The sequence below is a fragment of the Protobothrops mucrosquamatus genome, unplaced genomic scaffold, assembly GCF_001527695.2.
Source record: "Protobothrops mucrosquamatus isolate PMUCROS unplaced genomic scaffold, P.Mucros_1.0 scaffold1945, whole genome shotgun sequence".
Lineage (NCBI taxonomy): Eukaryota > Metazoa > Chordata > Lepidosauria > Squamata > Viperidae > Protobothrops > Protobothrops mucrosquamatus.
In genome coordinates, this window is record NW_015388066.1 from 48,930 (window position 1) to 55,795 (window position 6,866).

Below are 6,866 nucleotides of genomic sequence, written 5' to 3' on the forward strand. Positions count from 1 at the left end.
GTGGGCATCAGCAGACAATGATAAGTTATTCCTGATAACATTCATGCTAAAAAAAAAAACAGTTAGGTCTAGCTGTTGACAAATACCTCTCTGGATTTGAGATGAGAATACCAAATAAATGAACAAAACGTTATAAGAAAAGTATGTAGTATAAAAAACAACCACCGTTTTTTATTTTTTAAAAAAACTTCAAACTAAGGAACTGGAGAATGATATATTTCAAAGATAAGTGCAAGGTCCAAGGGTACAAAATAACCGAGCAAACAAAATAATAGTTTTAGTATGTATAAACAAATTAAGGAAATGTCTAAAGAAGTGTATGAAATTGTTGATAGTCCTTATGAAATTGACAAATCAAAACAATCTTCTGGACATTAGACCATGTATGGCTGAACTTCAGGATGAAATATTTGAATGCAGGGTGTCAGAGAAAACACTGCAAAAAGCCGAGATTGTTAGCTTCATTGCCACATGGCAGGTTGATTGTTTCCTGGGCTTAATTAATATCACAAGGAAATCAGCCACAAGGTAGAAAAACTCAGGTTATATTAAATTTGTTGATGCCCACTTGACGGAAAATATTCTAATAATCATAACCATAACCATAATCATAATAAAGTTGGAAGGGACATTGGAGATCATCTATTCCAACCCCCTGCCCTATACCATTTCAGACAAATGGTTGTCCAGTCTTTTCTTAAAAACCTCCAGTGTTGGAGCATTCACAACTTCAGGTTGTTCCACTGATTAATTGTTCTAACTGTCAGGAAGTTTCTCCTTAGTTCTAGGTTGCTTCTCTCTTTGGTTAGTTTCCATCCATTGCTTCTTGTCCTGTCTCAGGCGCTTTGGAGAATAGCTTGACTCCTTCTTTGGGGCAGACCTGAGATATTGGAACACTGCTATCATGTCCCCCCTTGCCCTTCTCTTCATTAATCTAGACATACCCAGTTCCACAAATCATTCCTTATATGTTTTAGCCTCCAGTCCCCTAATGACCTTTGTTGATCTTCTCTGTACTCTTTCTAGAGTCTCAACATCTTTTTTACATCATGGTGACTAAAATTGGATGCAGTATTCCAAGTGCGGCCTTACCAAGGCATTGTAAAGTGATATTAACACTTCACGTGATCTTGATTTTATCCCTCTGTTAATGCAGCCTAGCACTGTGTTGGCCTTTTTGGCAGCTGCAGCACACAGCTGGCTCATATTTAGGTGATTGTCCACTAGGACTCCAAGATCCCTCTCAGTTACTACTATTGAGCAAGGTACCCCCTATACTATACCTGTGCATTTGGTTTTTCTTGCCTAAATGTAGAGCCTTACTTTTTTCACCATTGAATTTCATTTTGTTAGATACCGCCCAATGTTCAAGTCTGTCAAGATTGTTCTATATCTTAAGCCTGTCTTCTGGAATGTTGGCTATTCCTGCCAGCTTGTTGTCATCTGCAAATCTGATGAGTTCCCCAGCTATCCACTTATCCAAATAATTGATGAAGATGTTGAAGAGAACTGGGCCCAGAACAGAGCCCTGGGGCATCCCACTACACACTTCCCTCAATTCAGATGCCGTTCCATTGAGGACCGGTCACCCAGCTATGAATCCATCTGGTGGTGATGCTGTCTAACCCACATTTTTCTATCTCATCAAGTAGTAGGTTGTGGTCTACTTTATCAAATGCCTTACTGAAGTCCAAGTAAATTATATCTACAGCATTCCTCTGGTCCACTAATTTTGTCACCTGGTTAAACAATGCAATTAGATTTATCTGGCATGATCTGTTTTTGACAAACCCATGTAAGCTTTTGGTAATGACTTTGTTTGCCTCTAGGTGTTTGCTTCTTCATTGCTTGATTATCTTTTCCAGAATTTTCCCAGGTATTGAGGTCAGGCTGATAGGTATGTAGTTTCCTGGATCCATTTTTTCCCCTTTTTTGCAGATGGGAACTACATCAGCTCTTTTCCAGTCCTCTGGTAGTTCCCCAGTGCTCCAGGATCTTTGAAAAATATAGTTCAGTGGTTCTGAGATCACATCTGAAAATTTCTTCAGAACCTTATGGTGTAATCCATCTGGTCCTTGTGATTTGAACTCTTCTAGGGTGGACAGGTGCTCACTTACCATTTTCTTGCCTATCTTAACTTGTATTTCTAATCTATTTTTTACGGTACTGTTTTTGAGAGGTTGGTCTGTTTTTTCAGTTTTTTTGCTTTGCCTAAATACGGATGCAATAAGTTGAATAATTCTGCTTTCTCCCTGTTGCTTGTCACCTTCTTGCCACTTTCTCCCACTAATGGACCAATTATTTCCTTAACTTTTTTCTTGTTTTTTTACATGTTGAAAGAAGATTTCTTTTTTTTTGTTATTTTTGATTTTTGTTGCAAGCCTTAGTTCATTTTGAGCCTTAGCTTTCCTCACTTCATCTTTGCAGGCTCGGGCTATTTGCTGATATTCTGCCTTAGTTATGTGCCCCTCTTTCCACTTTTTATACTTGTCCTTTTTGTCTTTCAATTTATCAGAAGAGTTCTTTATGCTAGGTTTGTTAGAAAAGTTCATGAACTTGAAGAGATAAATCAGGAAGATGCAGAACTGCAGTTTTATCAATATATTAAGTTACATGCTGAAACAAGGAGCACTTTCTAAACCCCAAGGAACCAGTTGCTTAAATTTGGAATTCATTATAAATGTGAATTCTTCTTAAATTAATCACATATCAGTTAGAAAATGTTATGACATTGTTGATGGGCAATATAAAATGAATAGTGGCATAAGAATTGTAGCAAGTGAACATATTAATTTTAGAATACCTCTGTCTGTCTGTCTGTCTGTCTGTCTGTCTGTCAGTCTATCTATCTATCATCTATCACTATGTCTGTATTCTATTAATCTCTCTATCTATCATCTATTTATCTGTCTGTCTGTCTACCTGTCTACCTATCCACCTATCTATATACAGCTAGCTAGTTACCTTTCTCAGTACACATTTTTCTGTATAAATTTATAATTCAATTTGGCATGAAATCTTTTATATTTCATGTGTTCATAAAACAAAGTATTCCTTAGGGCAGTGGTCCCCAACCTTTCTGGCACCAGGGACCAATTTTGTGGAAGACAATTTTTCCATGCACCGAGGGGGAGGGATGCTTTCACACACAACCTACATCCCACCTATGCGCAGATAAAGCTTCACTTGCTCGCCCACTGTTTGTGTGGCTCAGTTCCCAACAGGCCATGGAGACATACCGGTCCACAGTCCAGAGGTTGGGGACCCCTGCCATAGGGAAAGAGGGACAGCTTAAAATGTAGAAGGATACTACACACATGCAAACACATAAACACACACACACACAAACATAAAGAGAGAGAGAAGCATTCAGCACTTGGTATTGAAAACAAAAATACCCATGAAGTTGATTACAAAAAATCAAGTTATTAAGTGACAAATTGAAAAAGTGAAAGCCAAATGACTGCACTAATACAAGACTCCAAAAGCCAGATCACTATTAACTTTAAAAAAGATGGTGAATTCATAAAATTATGCAAATGTTGCTTTTCTATGCAAATCAGTGAGCACTGATTTGCTCACTTCCTACTCGCTTTAATATCTATCAAATGTTTAATGAAAAAGATGTGATGTCTAAATCAATGTATGAATGTAATGGACCAGATAGAAAGCTATGGAGGTGTACAATAATTTGATGTAAAGTAGAGTAAGCAATATTTCTCTTGCCTATAAATCATTTTGTTTACTATGCCTTCCCCCAAGCTATGAATAATATTACCACAAATTATAACAGTGTGATGCTTTTTACCTACAATTTCTCACTACTTGCACTTACCCCTCTCTTTCCCTAAAGCAGCCAATAAAGGATCATTTGGTCGGTCAGAGAATTCTTCTGGGAAGCTGGTCATTCCTTCTTTCACAGTTTTAAATCCAGACAGCACTATGAAAAGTTGAGGTCCAGCCCAAATGGTCGATATATTTCCATACCGCTTTACAAGCTGCCAAGTGAATCAGTGTTGAGCAACATTATAATCAAATGAAGTAGATTATTCACAATTCATATGCCACCTACAGTCTTTCCTAAATTATTAGTTCTAAGACATCTGGAAGTTGAGTCTTGGCAAAAGGACTTCTTCTCTTGTTGGTTCAAAACATTTGACTGCTTATCCAAGAAGCTTTTTCTGTCTGAGCAAGTTGGTTAAGGGGACCCCATATATGTCCTCCAGAGAAGTTTCATTTCCCACCTTGAGGGGGAAGGGTGACCAATCTTTAGAATGTCTAGAACACAAAACCAGACATAAATCCCAAGAAAACAAATCTAACAATGAGGTAGGGAGTGATGACAAAAAAGAAAAACTCCAGTGACAATCAGGAGATGCAGGAAACATACCCACAGACAGGAAAAAAGGTCTTAAATGCTTATATACAAATGCTCAAAGCTTGGAGAATAAACAGGCTGAACTAAAAGCAATAGTACATGAGGGCAGGTATCACGTAGTTGGCATTACGGAAACCTGGTGGGACGAAACCATGACTGGAATGGACTGATGGATGGATACAAATTGTTCAAAAGAAATAGATCTAGAAAAAGAGGAGGGGGAGTTGCACTATATGTAAGAGAACACTACATATCTGCAGAAATGCACGTGATCAAAGATAAAATCCCTCCAGAATGTATATGGGTCAATATAAAAGGGGAAAAAGTGACATTGCCATAGGTATATATTACAAGCCACCCAATCAATCAGAAGAAATAGATTACTGCCACAGTAGTAATGCGAGACTTCGACTATCCAGATATCAACTGGGAGACAAACTCTGCAGCGAGTGGGAGATCAAACAGATTCTTAACTAACCTAGCCAACAACTTTGTCATCCAAAAGGTAGAGAACTAGAGGAAAAGCTATATTGGACCTAATCCTTACTAATAGAGAAGAAGTGATAGAGGGAGTTGAAGTTGCTGGAATGTTGAATTAAAGTGACCACGTCATGCTGAAATTCAATATAATGCAAAGACAAACAATAGAAAATAATCCAACCAGAATCTTAAACTTCAAAAGAGCTGTTTTTAACAAACTCAGAGAGAACCTAGGAAAGATTCCATGGACAAAAATCCTAAAGGGGAAAACAACTCAAGAAGCATGGGAAACTCTCAAAAATAGGATCATAAAAGTACAGTCCAAGACAATACCACTGAAAAAGAAAAACAGGAAATTCAAGAAGAAACCAGCATGGCTGCACAAAGATCTCTCTGACAAACTGAAAGACAAAAAGGACAAGTACAAAAAATGGAAAGAGGGACACATAACTAAGGCTGATTATCTGCAGACAGCCAGAACATGCAAAGTCATGAAAGCAAAAGCTCAGAATGAACGAAGACTTACAACAGAAATCAAGGACAATAAATAAAGTTTCTTTCAATATATTAATAACAAGAAAAAAGTCAAGGAAACTGTAGGTCCACTAAAGAGAGAAGATGGCAAAAAAGTAACAGAAAGTATGTAGAAAGCAGAGCTGCTTAACTCATTTTTTGCATCAGTCTTCACACAAAAAGAAATTATAGCCCAACATACAAAAAAATACTGCAAAAGACAAGCTAGAAACAAAAGTAAAAATAAGCAAGAAAATGGTAAGAGAATGCCTATCTGACCTTGACGAATATAAATCACCGGGACCCAACAGATTACATCCCAGAGTTCTGAAGGAGTTTGCAGATATTATCTCAGAACCATTGCACCATACCTTTCAAAAATCCTGGAGCACTAGGGAAGTACCTGAGGATTGGAAAAGGGCTGATATGGTTCCCATCTTCACTAAGGGGAAAAAAAAAAACAGACCCAGGAAACAACAGACCAATCAGTCTAACTTTAATACCTGGCAAGATCCTGGAAAAGATAATAAAAAAACAGATCTGCGAACAACTGGAAGCAAACAAATTTATATTCAGTAGCCAGCATGGGTTTGTCAAAAACAGATAATGCCAAACCAATCTTATTTCATTCCTTGATAAAGTGACTAAATTAGTAGACCAGAGAAATACTGTGGACATAGTATACTTAGATTTCAGTAAGGCATTTGACAAAGTAGACCACAAACTGCTGCTTAATAAGCTAAGAAAAGGTGGGATAGACAATAACACCATCAGATGGATCTGTAGCTGGCTGACAAACCATATTCAGCAAGTAGTCCTCAATGGTACTACATCCACATGGAGAGAAGTAAGCAGTGGGGTACCACAAGGCTCTTTCTTAGGCCCAGTACTCTTGGAATACTTGGAATACTGTATCCAGTTTTGATCACCACGAAGTAAAAAAGATGTTGAGACTCTAGAAAGAGTACAGAGAAGAGCAACAAAGATGATTAGGGGACTAGAGGGTAAAACATATAAAGAACGGTTGCTGGAATTGGGTATGTCTAGTTTAATGAAGTGAAGGAAGAGGTTTTCCTTCATGACAGCAGTCTTCCAATATCTCGCCACAAAGAAGAGGGAGTCAAGCTGTTCTCCAAAGCATCTGGAGGAACGCACCTGTCAGGAAAAGAAGCAACGGGTGGAAACTAATCAAAGAGCGAAGGAACCTAGAACTAAGGAAAAACTTCCTGACAGTCAGAACAATTAACCAGTGGAACAACCTGCCTCCAGAAGCGGTGAATGCTCCAACACTGGAAGTTTTTAAGAAGAGACTGGACAGCCATTTGTCTGAAATGGTGTAGGATTCCTGCCTGAGCAGGGGGTTGGACTAGATGACCTCCAAGATCCCTTCCAACTTTATTATTATTATTATTATTATTATTATTATTATTATTATTATTATTATTATTATTATTATTATTATTATTATTATTATTATTATTATTATTATTATTAT

The 6,866-nt window shown here is 37.6% G+C and overlaps 1 pseudogene; it reads right to left on the minus strand.

Annotated features, from left to right (window-relative positions):
* Positions 1–6,866, minus strand: part of LOC114923115 — a 17,562-nt pseudogene that overhangs the window by 9,433 nt on the left and 1,263 nt on the right.